The 24,840-nt window shown below is 38.8% G+C and overlaps 1 long non-coding RNA gene across 2 annotated transcripts in view; it reads left to right on the plus strand.

The window, feature by feature from the left end:
- Positions 1-261: 261 nt before the first annotated feature.
- LOC107501767 overlaps positions 262-24,840 on the plus strand; it is a 95,943-nt gene continuing 71,364 nt past the window's right edge. For both annotated transcript variants that reach the window (XR_001594862.2, XR_001594863.2), the window contains exon 1: positions 262-678. This is a non-coding gene — a long non-coding RNA (uncharacterized LOC107501767). The remainder of the gene's footprint in view (positions 679-24,840) is intronic.

Raw genomic sequence — 24,840 nt, forward strand, 5'->3', positions numbered from 1 at the left:
GCATAAAGTTAAAGCTAAATGGGAACCACGTGACCTATATCTGTGGGCCAACTGGTGTCAGTAGGGAAGAGAAACTGAGAGCATTGCAAAGAAGCAAGTCTGCAGACATTTTAAAAAAGTGTGTGTGTGTGTGTGTGTGTAAGAGAGAGAGAGAGAGAGAGAGAGAGAGAGAGAGAGAGAGAGAGAGAGAGAGAGAGATAAGGAAGGAGACAGATGTTAAGGACTCCAAGTGAATTTTCTTCAATTAGTCATGGTAAAGAAGTTGGGATTATAATCCAAGGCCCCCAGTGGGTGCTTCTCAAACTTTAATTCTTATAGAGATCTTCGGGAGCTTGTGAAAATGCCTTCTTATTCTGTAGGTCTGGAGGCCTGAGCTTCTGCATTTCTAACAAGATCCCAGATTATGTCCACGCTGCTGATCAGTGGACCACATTGTGAACAGCAAGCCTCCAAACCATACTGTCTTATAAAGAAACTAAAAATTTACCAGCCTAAAGTTTGTTTTTTAATCATTTGCTCTCCATTGAAGAAGTACTTGGTCATATCATTTTTTTGCCACTTACCAAAGAATGTCACTCTCCTGAACAGAGACTGTTTAAAAAGTAGTGCAAGCTGGAACTCTGGGAAGCAAGAATAATTCTGGGATTAACTGCTGGCACCTTCAGAGGAGCAACCTGGGTGAGTAGCCCAGCTAAGTGACTGTGCATCTGGCCTTCTTAGTCTTGATTGCTTTGCTCTGTGGCTTTAGGCAAATCACCACTTCTCTGCCTTCTCATCGGTCCTAAGGAGATGAGATTTTGACCTTTGTAAGCTATTGTGAAAAATTTAATTAGCATTTGTGAAAGCTTGCAAGATCTATGGGGGAAAGGTACTTCAGAAGAACAAAGTAATTTATAGTCACTATTCTCATTTCATTACTGGTTTAGCTGATACACCAGGCAACTCAAAGGAGCCTCCCCGCCATCCACGACTCCCTCACGGTTGCTAACACTGACTGCAGTGAGGAACATTACAGCTGTGGAAGAAGAGAAATCATGCTTCTTCCTCAAAACCCTTGATATTACTCTGGTGTCTACCATTTCAGGTTTTAATACAATAATTTTTTTTTCACGTAAAGAAGGAAGAGTCTCCTCCATCCAAGCATGGTCCACGGTGATGTCTATTTAAAACTTACAGGCTCTGGTTTAAAAGGAATGTGTTCTTTCATTTTTTTCCCCTAAATTAGCAGTCTAGAGAAACTGTCCAAAAGAGATATAATGTGGGTCACTATATACTTTAAAAATTTCTAGCAGTCATATTGAAAAGAGAAAAAAATCATATAAAACTAATTTTAATAATATATTTTATTTAATCTAATATTTCTAAAATATTTTAATGTGTAATTAACATAAAAGTTATTAGTGAGAAATTTGCCTTTTTAGGGTACTATCTTTGAAATTTGGTATATGTCATATTTCAAATGAGATGCTGAATTTTCATTAAGAAATATTTAATCCATGTTTAGACTTCCAAAAAGTTATAGTTTCACCTGCCCTAGGTGTCCCAAACATAATTTTTTTTCTAATAACTGAATTGAGTATCAGTTTTTAAATTTAAAAGTCAATTATAGAATGAAATAACACTTAAAAATCAGTTCCTTGGTCACACTGCCTACATTTCAAGGGCTTGATAGCCACATGTTGCTAATAGTACTGTATTGGACAGGGCAGGGTTAGCCCCTCAGGTGAGGACAGAAGTCCTCCACCCACTCCACTGCTGGCAGGACATGTGTGAACTTTGCTGATGGAGTTGCTTCAGAGCTGACGGAGTGAATGTGGTGAGAAGGCTTCCCTCCGTCAATACATATCATTTGACCTCTACTCTTCAGAGTACTGCTGTTCATGGCCCATCTGTCTCTCAGAATGACCCGCTTTCCCCAGAGGAGCCTTGCGGAGATCCGAACTAGGCGCCACTAGACTAAAACAGTGTCTATCCACCTATTACTCCACTTATCCATTCAACAAATATTTACAAAGCATGTTTCTATGCCCAGCCATGCTAAGCTCCAGGGACTGCTGCAGCCGTGAGAAAGGACAGCAGGGTCACTGCCCTCAAGAAACTTAATGTCTAGAAGTGGTAGACCTTAAATGGGATCACACAAATAGTAAGGTAATAACAATATGACATCTATGGAAAAAAGCAGAGGTCTCCACGAGATTAGAGAACCTAATCCAATTTTGAGATTCAGTAAATATTCCTTAAGAAAATGACATTTCCTTTGGGACCAGAGGGAGTTAGGCAGGGAAGAGCTGGGAGATGGGCCCACACTTGGCAGTGGAGATAGTGTGCTCAAGAAATTGGTGGAAGGTCAGGGTGGCTGGAGTGTGGCAAGCCAGGAACGATGGAGAGATAAGTAAGGGCCAGATCTGAAGGGCTTGGAAGGCCTCAAGAAGCAACTTAGTCTTTGTCCTAAGAACAACTGGAAGGTCACCAAGGGTTTTTAAGAACGATGTGATCACATTCAGGTCCCCTTTTGGGTTTTACAAGTTAGCACGTAGCTGCAGATCTGCCTTGGGATTGTCACCTTAAATTCGGCCCCAGTTGAAAATGGCTGTGGAAGCAAAATGACACCCTTGTTTAGTTATCCTATTCACTGGCAATGGGTCTCAGAACTCTCTGAGGAAGAAAGAACCAATAAATACAGTAAAGAGAAAGGCAGTATGAGAGTTCTGAAGGAATGAAATAACAAAACAAAATGAAACAAACAAACAAAAAAACCCCACAACAAACAAAACCCTGGGTATTCCAAGTCAAATTTAAATCGAATCTGCAAGGACTAAGACTCATTATTATTCTATTATCAATGCTGGTACTGATTATGAAGACTACTGCTCTTTATTAAGGGCTCATTGTCAGTCGCATATAAACAAACAAACAAATAACAAATACAATATTATAAACATATATATGTATATATAATAGATGTTAGTTCTAATTCATAAAAAAACCTGCCTGCAAGATAGATATTATAATTCCCATTTCATCTGATATACAGGGAAAGGAAGTTTCACAAAGTTTAAGCAATTTGTCCAGAGTGAAGTTGCTAGTAAGGTAGAGGCAAGATTGGAACACTTGTCTATCTCACCTCAAAGCCTTAATGTGTCCACATCATCACACTGCCTCTGGTAACTAGTGGCCAGGAGAGTTCTGACTTGAGCATCTGAGAAACAATATGCAAGGAGCTTAGATAGAAATGACACGGCTTCCTTCTTTAACCAGCCAAATAATATGAGTTAGTTTTTGGATATTGATACTTACTGAGAATTTGGATGGATTCACCCTCAAAATATTCTTTGCAGCATGTGTCTTTTCCCAATGCCGTGTGCGTAGTTCTGCTTCTCTCTCCTCACCTCGAAGTTTTTAACCTTTTCTTTCCCCCTCTTACTGCTCCACAGGCGAATCTGCTTTTGTTGACTTGAGCTGGGCTCTCTTTTGTAGTATATGCAGTAGCTCCACCGTCTCTGTACGTGGGCACAGCCTCCTTCCTCCCCTAGGGTGATCTGTGTGGCAGCATCTCCTGACATAGGATAGATGTTCTAGGCTCTAAGGCACAGCAGACAGAGCTGACAGGGGACACAAAGGAATGGCACCCAAGCACAGGGGTTGCTATGTGTTTTGGTGCAACACCCCACTGCTAAGGATGCAGAAAGCTTGGACTTTTCAATCCATTAATCTTTTAACATTGTTCTCAAAGCTGTTGCTTGTGGCGGTGGCAGTGGTGGTGGTGAGGATGTGTCCATGATATCAACACAAAAGGAAACTAGCTAGCTTGATCCAACAGTTAAGAGTGTTTATCAAAAGGCTTGTTCAAACCTTATTTATTCCACAAAACATTATTGCACATCTAATACAAGCCAGGAATGGATCTATATGCTGGGGTACAGCAATAGATTCAAATAATGAAAAACAAACAAGCCATAAAAGAGTAGATTTTGTGTTTTCACCATAATAAAGAAGCATTAATAATGTGACATGATGGAGATGTTAGGTAACACTGTGGTGGTAGTCGTCATTTTACAATAACTAAGTGTATCAAAGCAACGCGTTTATATTAAACTTAAGCAATGTTCTATGTTAATTATATCTCAATTAAACTAAGAAAAAAACCCAACAGGCAAGCAAATAAACCATCATCACCACTACCAACAACAGTAACAAAACTCTATCCAAATGGAGCTCTTATTCTCATAAGGGAGACAGATAGTAAATAAAATAAGATGTAAAATACACAATATATTTGATGGTGGCAAAAAATAGATGAGATGAGAAAAAAGAAAATGAGATGGGAGTGTTTAGGGCAGTCAGGGAAGGCTTTGTCAAGAGGATGGCTTCTGAGCAGAGACTTGAAGGAAGTAGGAGACAAATGATGGAGAAATCTAGAAAGAGAGTATTTCAGACAGAGAAAATAGTGAGGCAGCAGTGTGTCTAGAGTGTTCAAGGAAGAGCAAAAAGGCCAGTATGGCTGCAGCTATGTGTAGCAGGAGATAGGATTGGAGAGATAACTAGAGGCTCACAGTAAAGTAGAGGCAAGATTGGAACACGTGTCTGTCTCACCTCAAAGCCCTAATGTGTAAGACTTTTGGCTTTTCCCCTGAATGATGTAAAAAATCACTGGAAGTTTCTTAGTAGAGGGCCACTTTTTTTCAGTATGGAAAACAAACTGTGCAAGCGTAAGGACAAAAGTAGGAAGAAGGGTTAAGAGGTCATTGGTGAGTGATGGTGAAGCTTAGACAGGTGAGCAGGGGAGATGGTGAGAAGTGATTGAATTCTACATATATTTTGAGGAAGAGTCAGATGGATTTGCTAATGGATTTGTCCAATGATAAATAGAATAAATTATTTGAGGTCATTTTTTCTCCTTACTTAAAATGACTTTAGCTATTTTTAGGCCTAGACGGAAAGCTACGTAGGTCATTTATTACCCTTGGTTAGATATTTCTGATAATAATGTTTTAATTTTGCAAAATATACAAGTAAACCATTATTCGATCTATTTATAAAATATTATATAGTACAAATTGAACGCTCCATTTACTTCTCCATAGTTCTCCTTTTCCAAGAGATAATCCCTATTATGCCTGACTTTTTCTATGCATTTACATGTAAAAAACTTACAGTTTTATTCTTTTATAAAAGTGAGATCGGATTGTTCACATTAATTTCTGCTTAAAACGTCTGAAGGTCATTGCATATAAGTACAGAGACGTCTACTTCATTCTTTTAATTAGCTTAGGTAGTTCTCTAGAAGTATATCTGACTCATTTCACTCCTTTCTCCTAATCACTGCCTAAATTAGAGGACCAAAGACCAGCATCCACACACGAGTCCCAGGCAGAGTCTCTACTTCGACAGGACATCTGCAGGACGACATTTTAAGGTTGGGAGAGTGAGCCCAGCATGCACAGCCAATCTACTTGAAATGTCTTTCCTGCTCTTGGAGGTGATCAAAGTTGCCTTGAGCCATTTTAGTTCGAAAGTACTTTCGCTGCAGAAAACTCTTGGTGCATTTTGTGCCCCTGGTTTTCCAACACCTCACTCCCTGGCATGCATGGCTAGAGAAAGTTAAAGAGCCCAGGGCAGCAGGCTAGCCTAGCATTAAATGGTAAGCAACCTTCCCAAACTAAAATGAAAGTGCATGACAACAAGAATAAATGATGTTAATGGCTGAAAAAAATTCTCTGTATGTGTATGCTTTCCCTCCAATTAGTACAATGTTGTATTTTGTTATTTATTGTAATTGCATAGGACATTGTAGGAAAAATTAGAAAAAACACAGAAAAAAAAGATTAAATAATGATCAGAAAGCTCCCACCTCAAAACACTGTTTTGCTGTTTACAGGAGGATTGGAAATTGTATTGCATGTAACCTATTTGGTTTACGTAGCTGCCATGGTACAAACCGTGGCTTGGTCCTTCCTCCCACGTGCAGGAATATGTCGCTAGCCCCAGGAGTCTGCTTTACTATGCTGGAGTCTCTTCATACAGAAAGCAAGTTTTAATGCTAGAAGCTGTTGAACTATTTGACCATGATTTCCAGCAGTTGAGACAATGCTCAAAATTCAGCATATGCCTGTCACTCTGCTCTTCTGACTCTGTATAGAGGCAACTGGAACAAATCATGCCATTCTCTGGTGTTTGTTCATGAGTTTTAAATTAATGACAGGAACCTAGTCAGCCCCTCAGCTCTCGATTGCCTACACCAATGGAGGGCAGATGAGAATGGAAATGGGAAGAAAGGTCTGCTCAGGTGGATGGTCAGGTCAGTGGGAAGAATCAGGCCACAAGATATGTTGGGAATCAATGCTTCCTAGCACAGCTGGGTTGGGTGTTTGTCTTGACACCATGTGCCACTTTACTGAGCTCTGACATAATGACTGGAAATATTGGCTTGGAATAAAGAGAGAAGAACTCATGCACGTTATGCCAACAGGGTGATGGATGCATGAGGTGTTCTAACTGATGAATGGAATTCAGTTCTTTAGTCTTTTACCGTTAGTGCAAATAGCAAGGCTTATTATTGCTTTTAATGTGCAAAAGGTGTTTGTTTCTATTATTATGATCAATAATATTTATTAAACATAGACATAGTACTATGAGATAGGGTTTTAAAGAGATATTGGGTGGAGAACTTGACCTCAAAAAACCCACATAATCCAGTGGTAGAGACAGAATGTGAGAGAGAAATAGCAAGTGGTGAACACTGCATGAATAGAACAGAAGATAAATGTTAATGGTGGTTGGAGGAAGGAGACAGCATCACGGCTGAAGTGGACATGAGATAAAAGTGTCATGGAAGAGGTAGATGGGTCTGGGACTTAAAAGAAAACCAGAGTTTAGAGAAATGGAGGTGAAAGTTGGGAGAGATAGTTCAGGTAAAGGCTCTGGGGTGGAGGGGAGATGGGCTTGAAGTAATGTGGGTAAATATTGCAAAGGAAGAATCGAAAAGCACACATGTGCGGGGAAAAGCGGAGGAAAGGCAAGAGACATTTCAAGGTTGTGAAGGGAGAGTATTGGAGAAATGATGCCACTGATTGAGGCAAGGATTTCTGGAAGGGGGAAATGATGACTTTAGGACTTGCTGGATTAAAGACCGAGAAGACATATGAAGGGGGTAATCTAGTTCAAGAGGGCAAACAGAGCTGGAGAAATGGTTTTTGAAGCCACTTTCAAGGCTCATTAAAATGATATGACTAAATGAGATCTCCAGAGATGGAGCAGGGGAGAACCATTGTCTCAATATTGCTGATGTTCTCATGTTAGGAGGTAGAAGTAGACATAGCAAAAGACATGAGGTACTGGCCCACATAATTATAGTGTCATTAGATGGCTCACAACAGAACAGAGAGAAGAGAGTGTCAAGAAAGTAGATCACTGTTTCCTTCTTGACTGCCACAGAGAAGCCAAGAATGATCCCTGGCTGTTAGAAGTCATGGGTGACTCTTGAAAAAGTAGTATGAGCAAGTCAGCTTGTCAGGTGTTTGGAGTCAGTGGTGATGAAATATAAGGAAGATGACCAGTGGATTTAAAATTTGGCTACACATTCTAATCACCTGGAAGGAACCTGAAAAATACAAATTCCTAGGTCCCACATTGGATCTTCTGATGTTGGACCTTCTGAGTCAAATTTTAGTGGTTGGTTGGCCTAGGAAACTGAGTTTTCACAGGTGACTCAGATGAAGCCAGTCCACAGATCACCATTCATGAACCCCATGTAGGTGATGAATGGTACGCAGGGCTGAGGGAGTTTCCTTGGTGGCCTTTTTTTTTTTTTTCCCCTTTAATTTTACTTTTAGAATAGAGGAGACTTGAGCTTTTTTTCCAGGCTATGGGGGAAATGTGGACTAGGAGGTGGTCCAATGCACCCCCAGAGAAATCAGCCATAAAAAATAGGAGAGGGAACTTCAAGGCAGGTGGGTGAAGAGCAGCTGGGAGGGGATGGCAAAGTGGAAAAAGGCAGAGATTTAAATGAAAATTCAAGGACGTGAAAGGCAACGCCTGCATCCTTAACTGATCCCCAAACTGGGTAGGTCTATTCTTCTTCAAAGATGGATTTAATTAATTTAAGAATCTTGTTGATTCCTTCGTAGGACTGTGTTGAGCAAATTACATGGCATTTTTCATCATGCCAGTTGCACCCGGGAAATGCAGGTTATGAAAGTTTAGAATTATGAAATGACACAAGTTGTGTGGTTAAAGATGAGCTTATCTTTTGAAAGTTTCTATTTCACAGCTTCCGAGGAGGAGATGCACTCAGCATGACACTTAATACCTGAGTTTTCAGGACACTGTAGCTAAGAGGAAGGAGCCACCAAGTACTTGTTTTAGCCTCAGGCAGCAATGTCCGAGAGTCTAGCTCAGTGGGGGAGGAGGTAGAAGAGCACCCTGAGTGCAGTTCCCATGGAGCATGTTGAAAATGGGTTCTCAGCTTTGCGGCAGGAAGTATTGGGTCACAAATCACACCTCACACCTTTTTCTCGCTGGCCTGCTGGGTTCTGTGTGAAATCTGGGTCTGTAATCTCTATCTTTTTCTCTCCTCTACTCATTATCTGCATAGTCCAACTGTCATTTGCGGATTATCTTCGCATCCTGTAAGCACATATTTAGTGTGTTCTTATAATAGTAATGAACTTAAAGGTTCAGGTAGTGAGTGACAACCACTGTACGCCTTTGAACTTATTATGTGCATTTTATCTAGCACATCTCTTAAAAATGTGCCCTGGCCTAATTTCTATTTTAACATCCTGTTACCATTAAATAAATGTTTCTTATTATAAAATACAATACAAATATTATTACTAATAATGGTGCTCACTGTAAACCAGACACCGTTCTAAGTATTTTAGGTATCTTGATGCATTTAAACTTCATGATGACCCTATTTTGTAGTTATTCTGATCCCCATTTACAAATGGGAGAACTGAGGCTCAGAGAGGCAAGTTATGTTGCTCCTCATCACAGAGCTAATGAGTGGTGGGGCAGAGATATCAACCCACATCCATCTGGTACCAAAGCTAGAACTCTTAACCTGTCAATGATGAAACAGATTGAAATGTAGTTAACTAGAAGGGGAGGGCATCTTTGTGAGTTAAAACTACATGTTCTGGTTGCTCCCTGATTTTTTAGCATAATCTTGGCCAAACATTCTTCAAATAATCTCAGCCTAAATACCTTTTTACGGGACTCGGGCATTCTAGATTCATCTTTCATGTGCTGCTCAGATTTAGAAAAGCCAGTTGGATATGCCCCTGAAAGCCTGTAGCACCTTCTATGAGATCACAGAACTTGAGAGTGAGACAGAGGCTGACCCTGATGCATATATCTCAGAGAGTTGATGAACATGGAGACCATTCATTCATTCATCCATTCATTCAAGAAACAGTGCACCTATTGCACATCTGTGCATGTCATGCCCTGTGTTCGTATTGTGGAAACAGAGGTGTGGGTGTATATAGCCTCAAGAGCAGACACTCATAAAGAGAGAAAGATGAACAGTGGGGGTGATCACCTTTGAAAGATGGCTGTGTGGAGAAGGGCCCTAACCCAGACACTGTGAGGTGAGTGGGAGGTGTTGGTTCCTGTGAACTTACGTTTATTCTGTAAGTGACATAGGGCAAAACCCATAGACGACAGACGCTCAGGATTTGGAGTAGGAGGATGGTACATTCCCATGATACTAGGCCACAAGTGTGCTGCTAGTGACTGCAATTTCTGTCTCACATTGGAGAATAGTGTGAAGTGGTTAGTGTCCCAAGCAGCTCCCTTGTGAGAGTCTGAGCATCTGATGGCTCAGAAAGGATTGGAGACTGATGGTCGGACTGACCTTGATTGAAGATCCTCCCCATAATTTGCTGGCTGAGTCACTTTAGGTAAAGAATTTATCACTCTATTTATTTATTTATAAAGCTGGAGATAATATTTACCTTATTGGGTTGTTGGGAATTTAAGGCACTACTGACGTCATGTTCAGCATTACTTTTAGCCAATGCTCAGTAAACAGCACTGTTTTATGTCGATGGTTCTCAACCGGGGGTAATTTTTCCCTCCCTCCCTTTGGAGACATTTCTGATTGTCACTATTGGGATAAGAGTCTACTAGCATCTTGTGGGTAGAGGCCAGGAATGCTGCTAAATGACCTACATGCATAGGACATCCCACTGTCCATAGTGCCATAGTTGAAAAACTTAATTCTACATGTATATATTAATGCAAATAATCCTCATAGAAACTTCATGAAGTAGTACTATTATTATTCCTTTGTTTTTGATCAGAGAATATTGGAGAGATTCAGTGACTTGGATGTTAAATGAGTTACCCAAGTACAAGCAGCTAGTTAGAGCTGGGATTTGAACCCTGGCATCCCAGCTCCCAGAGTTCTTACACTTAACCACTTAACCTAGGTTGCCTTCTGCAGGAGTGAATCGAGAGTGATTCTGCCAGTGATTCTGATCAGATAAAGAAGCTGTGGTACATATATACAATATAATATTACTCAGCCATAAGAAGAGATGAAATACTGCCATTGCAACAACATGGATGGACCTCGAGATAATCATGTTAAGAAAAATAAGCCAGACAGAAAAGTTGAAAATCACGTGATATCACTTATATGTGGGATATAAACCTAAAAGCAACAAATGAACAGGACAAACAAACAGAGTCTCGTGGACAATGGTCTAGTGGTTACCGTAGGCTAGGGGATGGGGGAGGTGGGGGGAGGTAGACAGGGTGAAGGGGGTCAAACATAGCGAGGTAAGGGGAGGATGAAGCAAGTAAAGGAGATCAAATATATAGTAGCTGAAGGAAACTGAACTTTGGGTGGTAAACACAACAGAATATATAGATGTCAAATTTTCAGATGTACACCTGAAAATTATATGATTGTATTAACCGATGTTACCCTGATAAACTTAATTAGAAAAAAAAGAAAGAAATGCAGACCCCAGGACTGCACACCCAAGTCATCCCAGTGAAGCTGTACTTGGGGCACAGGCTCTACACCAGGCCTGGGGAAAACATTCACGTAGAATTGCAGCATGATACCAGACTTGATATTTTTCAGGTTGTTTTATGAATCTCAGTTTTCCAGGAAATACTGTGAGAAGAACTTAACATAATTTTAGAATGTCGTCTAAGGAAAAAGATGTTTAACAGAAAAAACTTTTGAACTTGGGGATGACAATGGCTCCTGAAGGAGGGCCCTGGCTCTTTTAATTCATTCCTAGACTCTTACTTCCAAACAAGGAGAGGACAATTACAATGGGCTGTTCTCTCATCACCTTAAATGCTCATAACTGGACTTGTACTTTTCCCTCCCTGCTTTCACCCTTGCTTCTTATGATATTGTTTTTACTGCTGTCCAACCAATTACCCTGGCTCTAAAGCGCAAGTACTTTGGAATTCATCTTCCTTCCGCTAATGCAGCCAATCCCAAATTTTAAAATTCTTCTTTCATCACATTTCTCTTCTTGATCACCAGTTCTTCATGGCCGCGACAGTGCTCTTACTTTAGTTCTTTATCATCTCAGGCTCAGACCTGCAGTAACTTCTTGCCTGATCTGGCAGCCTCAACTCTTTTTCCTCCATTGCATTCAGCCAGATAAATCTGAAAATGCTATTTTATTTTTTTTATGAACCCACCGATTCACTCATAGAAGTCTATTGAGCACTGCTCTGTGCCAGGTGCTGTCCTTGCTTCTTATGATATCATTTTTACTGCTGTCCAACCTTTGTTGGACAGCAGTAAAAATTAGGTCATATCACAAAGGTGATATGACCTAATCAGGTCCCCTTTTTACTTAGTGGTCTCCAGCTCCTTACAGCACAAAAACCTGTGCTCCTACCCCACCGCCATATTTCCCTATACAGCCTCTCGGCTATATTCATTGCCCATTGTTCCCACTTTACTCATTACTGCCTCTGTAGTTTTGTCATGCTCTATTGTACCCAAGACATCTTCTCTCTCTAATCCACGTGTCTAACTTCTATTCATCCTTCAAAACACAGATTAAATCTTGTTTCCTTAGCGAATGCTTTCCTAACTGTCCTACTTCCGGACCATTCCAACTGTCCTATAGTCTCACAGTTATTTTTGGAACTGTTACTTAACGTACACATATGGATTCATTTTTATGCATGTCTGGTGGGGGAGAAAAGGTTGCAATCTGGAACAGTTTATTGTAAAGGATTTAGTCACTCTGGGAGGCATGGTAGATGTAGACACAAAATAGGCATCAGTCTGCCAAACTGTAGTTTTACATTCCTGTGGATGGATCTTAGAGCCCAGATCTGCGGGCTGTGTGCCTGGCTTACCCACTTGGACAAAGTGCTATTTCTCAGAATGGCCAAAACCCACAGAGGCCCTAGTTAGTATCTGTGTCTGGCAATAATTCCAAGAATTTCTGGATTCGTTCTTCAGAGATTCTTCCCAGAGTTCGTTCAGCTAAAGAGAAAAAGAAATGCTTCAGCAATGGCTAATGTTTATTGAGTGCTTACTATGTGCAGAGCATTGTGTTAAGTGCTTTACATGCATTGTCTTGTTCAATCCCCACAGTAACCACAGAAGATAAGGACTATCACCCCCATTTTACATGTGAAGAAACAGAGGCTAAAGGAGATTCAGTAACTTGCCCAAGTTCGCACAGCTGGTAGCAGCTGCGGTCAGGGGAATTCAGGCCTGTTTGTTTTTCTTCTTAACTTTTAACCTTCCTATGCAATCCAGGGTTGGGTATAAAAAATATTAAGGCCACGCCAAGGCTTTCCAATTTTTAAATGAACCTTGAGACTTATAGCCGTCACCATCTGAAAAGCTTTGTATTGAAATAAGAACTATTTTAGAAACGACATGGTTCCAGCTGAAAAGATGTTTTGTCACAGTCAGTAAAAGAAGATTTAAAATAACTACTGCTTGGTCATAAGCCCATCGTATCCTGAAAGCCCAGTTCTGGACAACTGAGAAGATAGTGTGTAAAAAGACACAGGGGTTACAATGTTTTCTAGGAAAACTGATGAGTGAAAAGCTTCCTGAGAAACTTCGCATAGGAAATGAATACTCCCGTCGGTTATATTTTAAGGGAGATAATGAAATCTCTTCTTCTGGGGACATGCTCACTGCCCTGTGTTCACGATTTTCACTAGTTCAGGTGGCCTGAAATGCCTGATGTTGGAAATACTTCCCCATTGGTCATGAATGATGAGGAATGCCTCCTAGTCTTATGAAGAGAAGAGTCATATAACTTAGAAAGATGGAATTTGTATCCATTACCAGAGATGCAGATTATTATGGTTTTAAATGTCCAGTTGAAGAAGCAAACTTGATAGGGATAGTGGATGCATAATTTTAAAATTTGCTTTTGTTTTGTTTTATAATAATCTGGATTTTGCAAGGCATGTAGCTGAGATGAAGTGGGCTAACATTTTGTCCAGAAAGAAATGCAGAAAAGAAAGAAATTCTTGGTGATTCTGAATATTGTCTTTACTTCGGAGTCAGTTTTAATTTTTGTGTCAGTTCTCATTAAAGTAATAGCAGACACATTCATATTGAAACTTTATTAAAGGTAGACAAGTCCCCGAGAGAATCACTAGCAGTAAGAATAATAATTAAAAAGCTTCACTGAAACTGCTTTTAAAATCTCCAATGTTTAAATTTTCCTAGTCTCTCAAAATGCAGCTTCTCCCAGAAGAACGCTTCACATTTAAAATTTTTCTTAATAATGTGAAATATCAAATCATTTTTATTCTTAATTTTTGACATTGACTAAGCTTTACCTTTCTCATGTTTTCACAGTTAAAGTACTTATAATTATGAGGGAAAATGTAATTTTAGTTATGTTTCTTTCAGAATTTGTTAATGTGAAAAAAGAATTTAAAAAAATGATATTAGATATAATGAGAGGGCAAATTTTCCTCCTTTTCTTCAGAAGATCAAAGCAGAAAGAAATAGAATACTATTCTTCCCCAATTTGAGCTAGGTGTTAAATAGTGCTCCTTTGCTACTGTTTAGTACAAGGACATTATTTTGGAGTATGTGACATAAGGTCTGCATTGACTAAGAACTACATTTGTTTGCTAGTAACAGAGATCTAGCTCTAGAGCTTGTACACACAGGGGTTTAATTCTTGCAAATAAAAGCGCAGTTAGGGCAGGCTTTGCTTAGTACAGTGACTACACAGCGTCATCAGGAAACCAGGCTTGTTTTACCTTTCTGCCCACCAATCTTAGTTTTTGACTTTTATTGTCAAGGGCTCCTCATGGTCTAAGATGGTTGTTGAAGCTCCAGTCATTATATTTGAATTCTCTTCAGGAAATAGGAGGAAGGACATCTTGAAAACTCGTTAATAAATTCTGCGATATTGCATTGGTCACCCCTAGCTGATATGTAATATACTGTAATATAATGTAATTTTTCAGTTAGGCATATTGCCAAAGATTCTGTTAGTGAGGAATAAAGAAAGAATGGATTACATTAAGCAGTCTTTGCCACAGAGTTTTAGTTGGGCTATTATCTAGTTAGGCTAGATTATGCTGCAGCAACAAAGTAACCCTCGAATCAATACATCTTCCTTGCTCACACAAGCCTAATATAAGTCCAATGGCTCTGAATCGTAACTCTCCTCCATGTGATGACTGCTTCCTTTTATGGCCCCTCCTTCTCAGCACGTGGCTTCTGGGTTGCTGAGGTAAGGGAAGGAATAACCAACCGGAGGGTCTCATAAGGGCTTTTCACTGCCCCAGTATGGAAGCTACACACATCACATCTGCTTGTAGTCCCTTGGCCAAAACTAGTCATGTAGTCTCTTCCAGTTGTAATTAGGGTAGGAAGTACCATCTTCCTTATGCCCAGGAAGAATCATAGGATGATGACTTCTCAGTCCTGTTCTCTAACTAAGCCAATTGGATTCAGTAGGTCCTAAAGCAATATTATAGCCTGTTTTTCAGCAACCATTTATCAGATAGTTACTATGTACCGAAGCATGGTGTTAGATGCTTGGGGTATAGCCATAAAAAGACTCATATCCCTTTTTAAGGAACTTATTGACTAATAAAGAATACTTAAGCATGCCTGGAGTAAAATACTGGCAAAAACAAAAGTAAAAATCAGGTTCTCTGGGAATTAAAAGTTGGAAGGATTTCTTCTAGCTATTGCTCAGGGAAAGGTTTTTTAAAGAAGTGATATTTAAATGGGCCCTTGCAAGATTAGTAGAATTAACCTAGGTAATGTGGTCCAATCAATGGTGCTTTTCTCAAGGATTTTTTTTTTTCTGGATTATTGGGAATGTTAGGCCATAATTTCAGTGCTGCAAGGGTCTAGCTATTTGATGTTGGACAAGTTTTTCCCTTCTGTAAGATGAGAGAATTGGATAAAATAGTCTCTGTTGTCTCTTTTGTCTCTAATAGTCTGGGATTCTCTACTTCTTAAACTAACATTCTAAAGCTTCCTGGTGTGGTTGTGGAACCTACAGACAAAAAAAACTTTCGAAAGAGAAGTACAGCCAATGCTCATTGAAATACACTTGGAAAATAGAGAAAAATAGAAAGAAGGGAAATCTAAATATCAGGCAATATTCAGTCATTCTCTCATTGTATTGCAGTTTCAGGATTTTTCATGTAGAGATTTAAAGATTTTGTTTTGCTTTTTCTTATAAATATTATCAAATAGAGTATGGGCTGTAGTGTAACATTCTTTATTCTCTTAATATACTACCACAGACATTTTTTTATGTTCTTTCAAATTCTTCAGAAACATGTGAAAATGTGATATTCAGGTCCATTTCTATGCCTCCTTCAGATGAACTATTTAAAGGCTGAGATTCCCTCACACACTAGTGAAGCTTAGTAAAAGTAGAATAATATTGTAGTAACTTTAATCTTGAGATAGCAGGCATTGAGTTGCTTTTATTATAGTTGATTCATTAAAAAAACATAGCTCAAATTTGTTGGACACTAACTACATGGCAGTAACTTTAGCAAGTGATTTGGCTAGATCACCGACTCATTGCTCCCAGCAGCAGATATTATTGGCTCTCCGGTTTTGCAGATGAGAAAAGTGAAACTTAGATTATGTAACTAGCTTAAAGTTTCATACCTAGAAAGTAGCTGAATCGGGATCACACTTCATTCCTGTGCGTTGAGACTCTGCATGACTACTGCATGGTACTATCTGTCTCCACTGCAAATGACAGAAACTGAACTTAAGCTGGTGTAAGCAAAAAAAGTCTAATATAACTAAATGCCAGAGACAGTTCTTGTTTCAGAAAGGATAGGATCCCACTGGGTCTCCTTCTTGCTTGTACTGTTCTTGCCGACCATCTCTTGGCTCAGCTCTGCGTTGCCTTCATTTATAGTTAGGCTCTCTCCATGTGGTAGCCTCTGGTGGCTTTTCGCAGCTGATAATGTAGGCAAGAGAGCTTTCTTTCCCAAAATGCTCAGTTAAAGTCTGGCAGTAGAGTCTCGTTGACCTGACTTTTCCAATGTGGGCATCCTTGTAGGGGATAGAATATTCTGACTGCTGAAATCTCAGTCACGTGACCACCCTTGGAGCTGGTAGGAGAAGGGGGAGTACCTTTGAATTCTGCCCAAATTTTGTGGACTGAGAGGGAGTGCGTGTTCTCCAAATTAAAACTAGATTATTTTTATCAGACGAAGTCAAAATGGGCACTGAGCAGGTGAAACCAACCACTGCCCTCCACGTTGGCCTCTGCGGCTTCTCCTCATGCACTAGTTTCCCTCTCCATCCCACCCCGCCTCCAAAAGAACTTACACTTTGCCAGGTGGTATTACCTCCCAAGAACATTTCACTTATGTCTTAGAAAAATAAATACACAGCCAATTTGCAGATTATACGTTCCTTAGTTCTGCTATAAATTATATGACTTGTTCTTGGCAGAGCCTGAAGTCGAAGCTGGCTTTCCCTCTATCTCCCCCTCCCATCCACTCAAAGAATGAGTGGCATTCAGTGAAGTCGTGTGTCTAAGGATGAATTAGCCCACCTGAAGGGGACAGCAAGATTTATGGGAAGAATTGCAGCTTTTCAAATATTTCCAAGCATCAATGCCAAAGTGAGGAGCCTATGGACAAATAGGAAATATTTTTTTTCTATTGAATGTGGGCAAAACCGTCACTTATGGTATTTATAAAATTTGTGAATCTGGAGGAAACCCATTATGGTCACCTTAACACTGTTAAAATTTCAAAATTTTCTTAGCACGTCTTATGTAGTTGGAGAACATGTATAGAATTTCAGCAGTGAGAAAACACAGAACTAGAAATCAAGAAGTCTGGGTTCTAGGCTCAATTTGGATCCTACACAGCAGGATGGTCTCAGACTGGTCCCTCTGTGTCCCTGGTTCATGGTTTCTTCCTCTATAAATGAAGGATTCAGTTTATTCAAGTTACTAAGTACTGGCAAACCCAAGGCATCCCAGCTTGGGTATCCATTAGAAATACAATTTACTGGGCTGTGGGAACTGTTCATGAGAGTTGAGCAAGTCTCAGTCGAGTCCTTTCAATATTGTTATTCCAAATTTTTTTGGAGTCTCTATTCCTGCTCAGTTCTGTGCCCTCCTCGACTTAAATGTGCTGTAGAGTCTAGATTGATTTTAACCATTTAAGGAAGTCCGGTTAATTTTAGTTTGAAAATTTTTAGATTTCAAAATTTCACTTGATGTAACTAAAGACATCTCAAAATTTGGGAATTCCATTTCAAATGATTCATTGAGTAAAACTCTCATAGTTTCAGAGTATTCTTAACACATAAGAACCCCCTGATCAATAATGCTGGTGCTTATTCAGTTTTTAGCTGGGCCGCTATGCTGGGATTTGCTGATTCTTTATAGTTTTTGAAACAAAGTCAAGTTTTCCTGCTGTGTCTTGAAATGTATTAAAAAAAAAAAATCCTGTCTATTAGGAAATCGAATGTGAGGCCTTCATATTTATTCATCTATTTACCATTTATTGAGGGTATGTTACCTACCAGGTGCTGTAAAGAATATGTTTCTTGACACAAATTTAAATAAATAGCCCTGGCAAGTGAAGGCTCTTTTTAAAGTGGAGGAGGCATAATTAGAAACTAATTTCTTAAGGCTATTTAATAAGATATAATTCTTCTTGTTACTTCTAACTTCCCTGTTTTTTACAGCATTTTATATTAATTTTTTTTACATTAAATTGTAATTCACATAACATAAAAATCACCATATTAAAGTATGTTCTTCAGTGATTAGTGTATTCACTATTTTGTACAATCTTCACCAATATCTAATTCTAGAACATCTCCAAGACCCCCAAAAGAAACCTTATATTAGTTAGTTCTGATTCCCACCTTTTTACCCCCTGACAAGCACTAGTATTTTTTGTCTCTATGGATTTGCCTATTCTGAACTTTTTTCTTTTGATTTATTTTTAAATTATAGTTGACATATATTATTACATTTATTCTGGACATTTAATATAATGAAACCATACAATATGTGGCCTGTTTTGTCTGGCTTCTTTCACTTAGCACGATGTTTTCAAGATTCATCCATGTTGCAGCGTGTAACAGTATTTAATGCCTTTTCATTCCCAAATAATATTTCATTATAAGGATTTAACACATTTTGTTTATTCATTCACCAGCTGATGGAAATTTGGGTTGTTTCCACTCTTTGACAATGCAGAATAATGCTACTATGAACATTTGTGTACAGCTCTTTGTGTGAAGGTATGTTCTCAATTCTCTTGGGTAAATATCTAGGAGTGGAACTACTGGGTTACATGGTAATTCTATGTTTAACATTTAAAGGAACTGTCAAACTGTTTTTCCAAAGTGACTGTACCATTTTACATTTCCATCAGTAATATATATATTTTTTGTTTTAAATAGGAAATACTTGTAACTACCACAGAAGTTAGTTGGTGGTTTTCTTCCCAGGTTATGGCAATAAACTGAAAAGTGGTTTCCCTGGACCTAGATTATAGGTTTATTCATTTATTCAGCATTCATCGAGCACTTATCTCGATCCCAGCATTGTTGTTCTCTGTTCTGTGGATACAGAGATGAAAAAAATAGGTTGTTGGTGAGGTACTGAATCTCAAGTCTGTGAAACTTCTTTTGGAATCTTTGAAAACGGTAGACGCCCATCCATGTGACTTGGTTCAGGAAGAATCTGCCGAGACTCAAAGGATTAACTGAAATAAGTGTCCTCCTTACTGGGAGATTTTTGGATGGCGCTTTTTAAATGTAGATCCAGCTTCCTAGTCTTCACGGCAAACTACCAATACGTGTTTTATTTTCCTTATGTAGAAAACGTGTGAGTATCTAGCACTTGCTGTTTCTCTGAAATGAACCGTTTTATACTAAAATTATCTAATCCTAGGAATTTGGGGATAAACATATAACTAAAATTGAGAAAGAATAACAATCCCAAACATTGGCGTAATTCTTTACCTTTTCCAGAGCCATTTTGTGCGCTACTGTGTCTGATTTGACCACTGTTTTGTAGGTTAGGCCAGGCAAGCACACATTATTTCTATTTCATGGATTATGACTGAACCTCTAGGAAGTGGAGCAATTTGTTCTAGGTCACATGAAGAGCCAGAAGGAGACTCTTCTCTAAAACACTCATTCCTAAATACTATTCCTCGGACTAGAGCCATTATGGGATAGACTTTCCACTGATGCATGAGGAAATGAAGAAAGTAAGGGTCAGGTAGTGAGGTTTTCACATCGCTAAATTTGTTTAAAAACTGTCTTTTATTCTTAAATGAGGTACTGCTTATGTTTATGTTGGTAAATGTGTCTTTACTAAAATGTGGAGATAGTAAATAGTAAGTTTATTTTAATTTTCATTTGGCAAAACAAAATGTTGTCTACCTCGATTCAATTTTATTTTATTATTTATTTGTTCAAATAAATTTTAAAATCTGTTTCATGAAATCTGCCTCATCAGGATCAGGCCTTGTCCAACCTTTCCTGATTAATCACTATGCTATTTTCTCCTGAGCACTTTGTCCTAAGTAGAAAATATGTCCTCTTACAGATACGGCCATTTTTTTCTATGTGCTTTTGTCAGATGCAACTTTAGTATTCAGTTTCCTGGTTTTCAGCTGAACTCTCATAGGATACCATATTCACAAATTCACAGACTGGTGGGAAAACATATGACCATGAAGGCAGAATGACTTAATCAGTCTTTTGGTTTCTAATTCTGAGTAAATATGTCTTACCGTTCAGTTTGTTAATTATTCTTGTGATTTTTTTTTTTTTGGAGGGGGAGAGAGGGTTGGGCATGACATTTCTAGCAAAGTGTAATTGGCTATATTTGAAAAGATGTAGCAATTATTCATTTTATGCATGGTTCTCCATCTGGTGGAAAGCAAGACTCAACCCAGACAGGTTAATTAACTTGCCCACATTACATACCAATGAGAGGAACTAGAAGTGGAAAGCCTTCTACTTCTAAATATTACTCATCAACTTTAAAATATGGGAACGACATGCAAATTACCAATGGAAAAATCCACTCAACTCTAGAAACATTGAGCAAAACGATGCAGCAGAATCAGAGCATTTTCAAATTCCCACTAGTTGTTTCTGAGTTTCTGTGAGGGAAGAAGGTGCCGAGTGCCACATACCCCATCCCCTAAAGCAGCCTTCGCCCAAATGTGAACACTTGCTCCAGTCTTGGATGGGATAGGGGCACTGTACTCAGATAAGTTTAGAGAAAGTGTAGGTAAATGCTAAGTTCTGTAATGCAGGATTTTGGATTTAATTTATTAGAAGATATTGTAAATATCTGAGAGTGGCAGAGCTACAATGCACCTCAACTTCTTTGATTAAAATCTACCTTATTTCTCTTGCTGCTCCTTCCTCCCTCTTCTTGTATCTCTCAAAACTAGTTTTCTGTAGAAGGTAGTGTTTTATGTATGCTCTACCTATTTAGATCCTCATAACAACTCTGTAGGCACAGAGTGGGAAAGAAACTTGCCCAAGATTATGCAATGGCAGGGCCTATATTCAACTCTGATTGGGCATCAGAGGTGGCCTGTGAACACCTATGCTGTGCTATGTCCTATTGCTAAGTAGTTTTCTTCCTTGTCATCTTCCTTTATTCTGAGTACAGTGTTTTTCCTCATGTAAATAAAGTTAGTAATCTATACTAGAAACTATATTGAATGTTTCCAGTGCACCTGGCTTGCTGGTGAGTCCATTCCAAGTGTAATGAAAAGAGCATGGACTTTGGGTGAAACATCGAAGTCCATATGATTTTGGCACCATTTCCTAATCATGTGACCTTGACTAGTCAACTGTAAGAGCCTTAACTTACTCACTTGTACATTAGAGATAATATTGCTGTGATGAATCCTGTGAAGGACTCAACCTAAGAATGTAAGTTAAGGCTCAGGAAGACGATGGTATATGGCATATTTCATGCACTCAACAGTATTTGCCCATTTTCCTTTCTCCCTCCTTCCCACCTCTCTCTTTCAACTACTCAAATGCTCATATATACTTGGTATTTCCTTCAATGAAATGGATTTTGCCCTAATTTACACTCACCTGACACTTTATACAGATTAGGGTCAGGGGAAAGCCCATGAAAATCTGTATGGCATAGAACAATGAGTTCGGAAAGGAAACAAGTGTCAAATGTTCTTTTAGGAGAATGGAAACACCATCAAACCAAGAGAGTGGATCTAAAGAATCTGAATTGTCTGGAGTGAATGTTTATATGAAAGGGAAGCGAACATTTGAGAATAAAGGACAGACACTGAAAACTCATCCCACGTCCCACATACTATTGATTGAAGAAGCAGGAGAACTGTGAGCTGGCGGGGCCGCTCCTGCGGTGTGCTCTCACCACCCAGGTAGTACAAACCTCGAGATTCTGCTTGCTCACTTTAGGGCCCTCTTCAGCTGACCTTAGGAATTTACCTGATTCAAGGAGATGCCCTTATTTCTCCAGTTTTGTTTTTAAGAATGTGAATATGAATTATAATTCTTTCTATTACTAAAATATTTATTGTAGAAAGAGATGGCTTCATATACTCAATAGCTATCTATTCTTACGTCTGCTGGACAAAAACGAATGTGTTTAGTAGTAACCAAATAGCAAGGGTAATGATTTGGAGAACTCAGCATTTATATAATTCTTTAATGCTTTAATTCAAAGGATAAGACAACAATATTAAGAACAACTTTGAAAATTGAATTAAAAATCAACTATGATTCTGCCAGCTTATATTTCTATTATTTTTGTATATTAGGTTTTAGTCTTTTCCTTCTCATACAGATTTTTGTGTGATTTCGGTCATTTTGTGTATGCCATTAGGTATATCATGGGCCTGGGAATTTGTGTCTATGTTGTTTACAATTGTCATTTTCATGGCTTATGTGACAGAGAATAGCATAGATCCATTTTAGAAATGGAGAGTTAGTCTCAGGCATAATTATAATGATGTGACACCATTTGTTAAACCATGTCCCTATTGGTAATTGTTACCAGTTTTGTGCAATTATAGATAATGCTGTTTAGCAGCTCAGAATAGCTTATAACTGCTAGGAATGGAGACTCAACTAGAGTGTCTTAAACACATAAAAGGAAAAAACAGAGACAAAAGTAAGCTGTTCAGAGCTGATCTTGTATTACAAGAAGACATCCATCGGTGGCCTAGGCTACTTTTATTTTTTCTGCTTTTCCATCCATTTTGTTTGGCTTCCGAGTTCAAAGTGACAGTACAAACTATAGGCCTAATATCTGAATTTCAGGCAAGAAGTGGGAAGAAGAATGAAAGGCAAAAGCATCCTTTCCCCACCTCGCTGTTTATTCCCTTTTAAAGAGCCTCCCCAGAATTTTCATGTCAAAAGTGGCTCATTAGCTGTGCGATCTTGGGTAAATAACAAAACTCTCTCAGGCTCAGTCTCTTCATTTATAAACCGACAGCAATAATTCCTACCTTATAAGGTATATGTGAAAGAATAGCATAAATCCAAATATGTTATGCAAATGCAAGTGTCAAATTAAAATAGCAATGGCAGTCCGGCGTAGGTTGCAATAATTGAAATATTTCATATGTCTGTGTTCTTTCTGCAAAAGAATATATTACAATGATATGCAACCACCCTCTTTCTCCATCTTTAAGTACATTTGAGAAGAAGAGAGCAGAACCGGACCATGTTTGGTCTATGTCAAAGGGATGTTTGAGAGCAATGAGATTCCAGATGGCGGTAGAAGTGATGAAACACCGAAGCTGCCTTCATTCTCCTCCATGCGTTTGTTGTCTAAAGGAGAATATCAGGTTGTAGAAATGGGCCACCCCTAAGATTAGAGGCTGAAAAACCTAGACATAGGCAATTCTTTAAGAACTCACAGGCCCACAGGGCAGTGGACAGAGTCTGATGTGGGAGGAGGGAGGAGTAGCCTTGATCTCAGTAATCAAAATTGTAAGTGCCCTGAGGCAGGGGAAACTATTTTTATTTACTGCTGCATTTTAATGCCTGGCACCTAGAAATTCCTCAGTAAAAATCTTTATTACTTCTAGCTCCACTCTAGACTGACTCCGAGAGTCAGTCTTAGATGTAACTTATTTAAGCTGTTGTGCTGCTCAGCTCATTATTGTCGACTGCAGCTAGGAAGGACTACCTTGGGTTGAGGCATATTTTTGAATAAAAATATTATTCAAATATTTTTATTTGAATAACCTCTTGAGTGTTTACTCCGTGTAGGCACTTAGTACTTTACATGATTTAACGCATTTAATGCCTTCTACTTTAGTAGGTATTATATTATGCTAATTTTACAAAAAAAAAGAAACAAACTCAGAGAGAGAAAGTAATTTTCCCAAGGTCACAAAACTAGGGAAAGAAGAAAATTTGAATAAAATTTACTAAATGAATAAAATTTACTAAATCTGAACATAGATTTTCCTGGAAAATCACTGTTAAGTTTCTTGATAGATTGTAAGTGTCTTTCAGGGACCTTTATTTCATCAAATTCATTTATTCATAAATGTCCCACTTTAGGCAAATGACTTAGTTAATTCTCAGTTTCTTCATCCACAGAATAGGAAAATAATGCTGCCCACCCTATAGGGTCTCTTGAGGATTAAATGAGATACTGCATACACAGTGCTTGGCACACAGTAAATGTTCAGTATATTTTAACCATCTTACTACTGTTAGTTTTGTTAATTTGATGAATAGTTTTAAATTTCTGAAATACATCATAATTATCAATGGATGATAATTTCAAAATCTAGATGTCTAGGTCCCAAGTGGGGTGTTTTGAAAAAGTTCCGCAAGTGACTCTGATTCATATTCCCTTGGGAATCACTGCTGAATGTGGCCAATATCCATTAAGAAACTATTTTTTTCAAGACAGTACAATCTGCTAAGAGGGATATAAGATGATTAATAATAAAAAATGTCATATAAAAATAACTACATTACTACACGAGATTAGAGATGTAGGTGATTCCTCCTCTAGTGGGGGCAATTAAGAAGACCTCGTTGAGGTGATCCAATTGGGCTGGGCTTGAAGGCTCAACAAGGTTAGCTTGCTAAGGATGGGGGCAGGGCAATGAGTGAATGCAAGAAGCAGAGAATGTAAGTGGTGACAATTTTGGCTGGAAGATGGGGTCTGCTTTGGGTAGTTGGGAGGTGAGGCCAGATGGTTGGTCGGAGTCAGAGAATGGAGAGTCTTGAATTCCTGACTAATTGGGTTTATACTAAATTTGGAGGATCATGACAAGCTACTAATTTTTTCAAGCCAGAAAGTGAAATGTTCAGAACTGTGCTCTCAGCAGATAAATTTCGTGCCCTAATGA

Source organism: Rousettus aegyptiacus, unplaced genomic scaffold (assembly GCF_014176215.1).
Source record: "Rousettus aegyptiacus isolate mRouAeg1 unplaced genomic scaffold, mRouAeg1.p scaffold_m13_p_6, whole genome shotgun sequence".
Taxonomy (NCBI): Eukaryota; Metazoa; Chordata; class Mammalia; order Chiroptera; family Pteropodidae; genus Rousettus; species Rousettus aegyptiacus.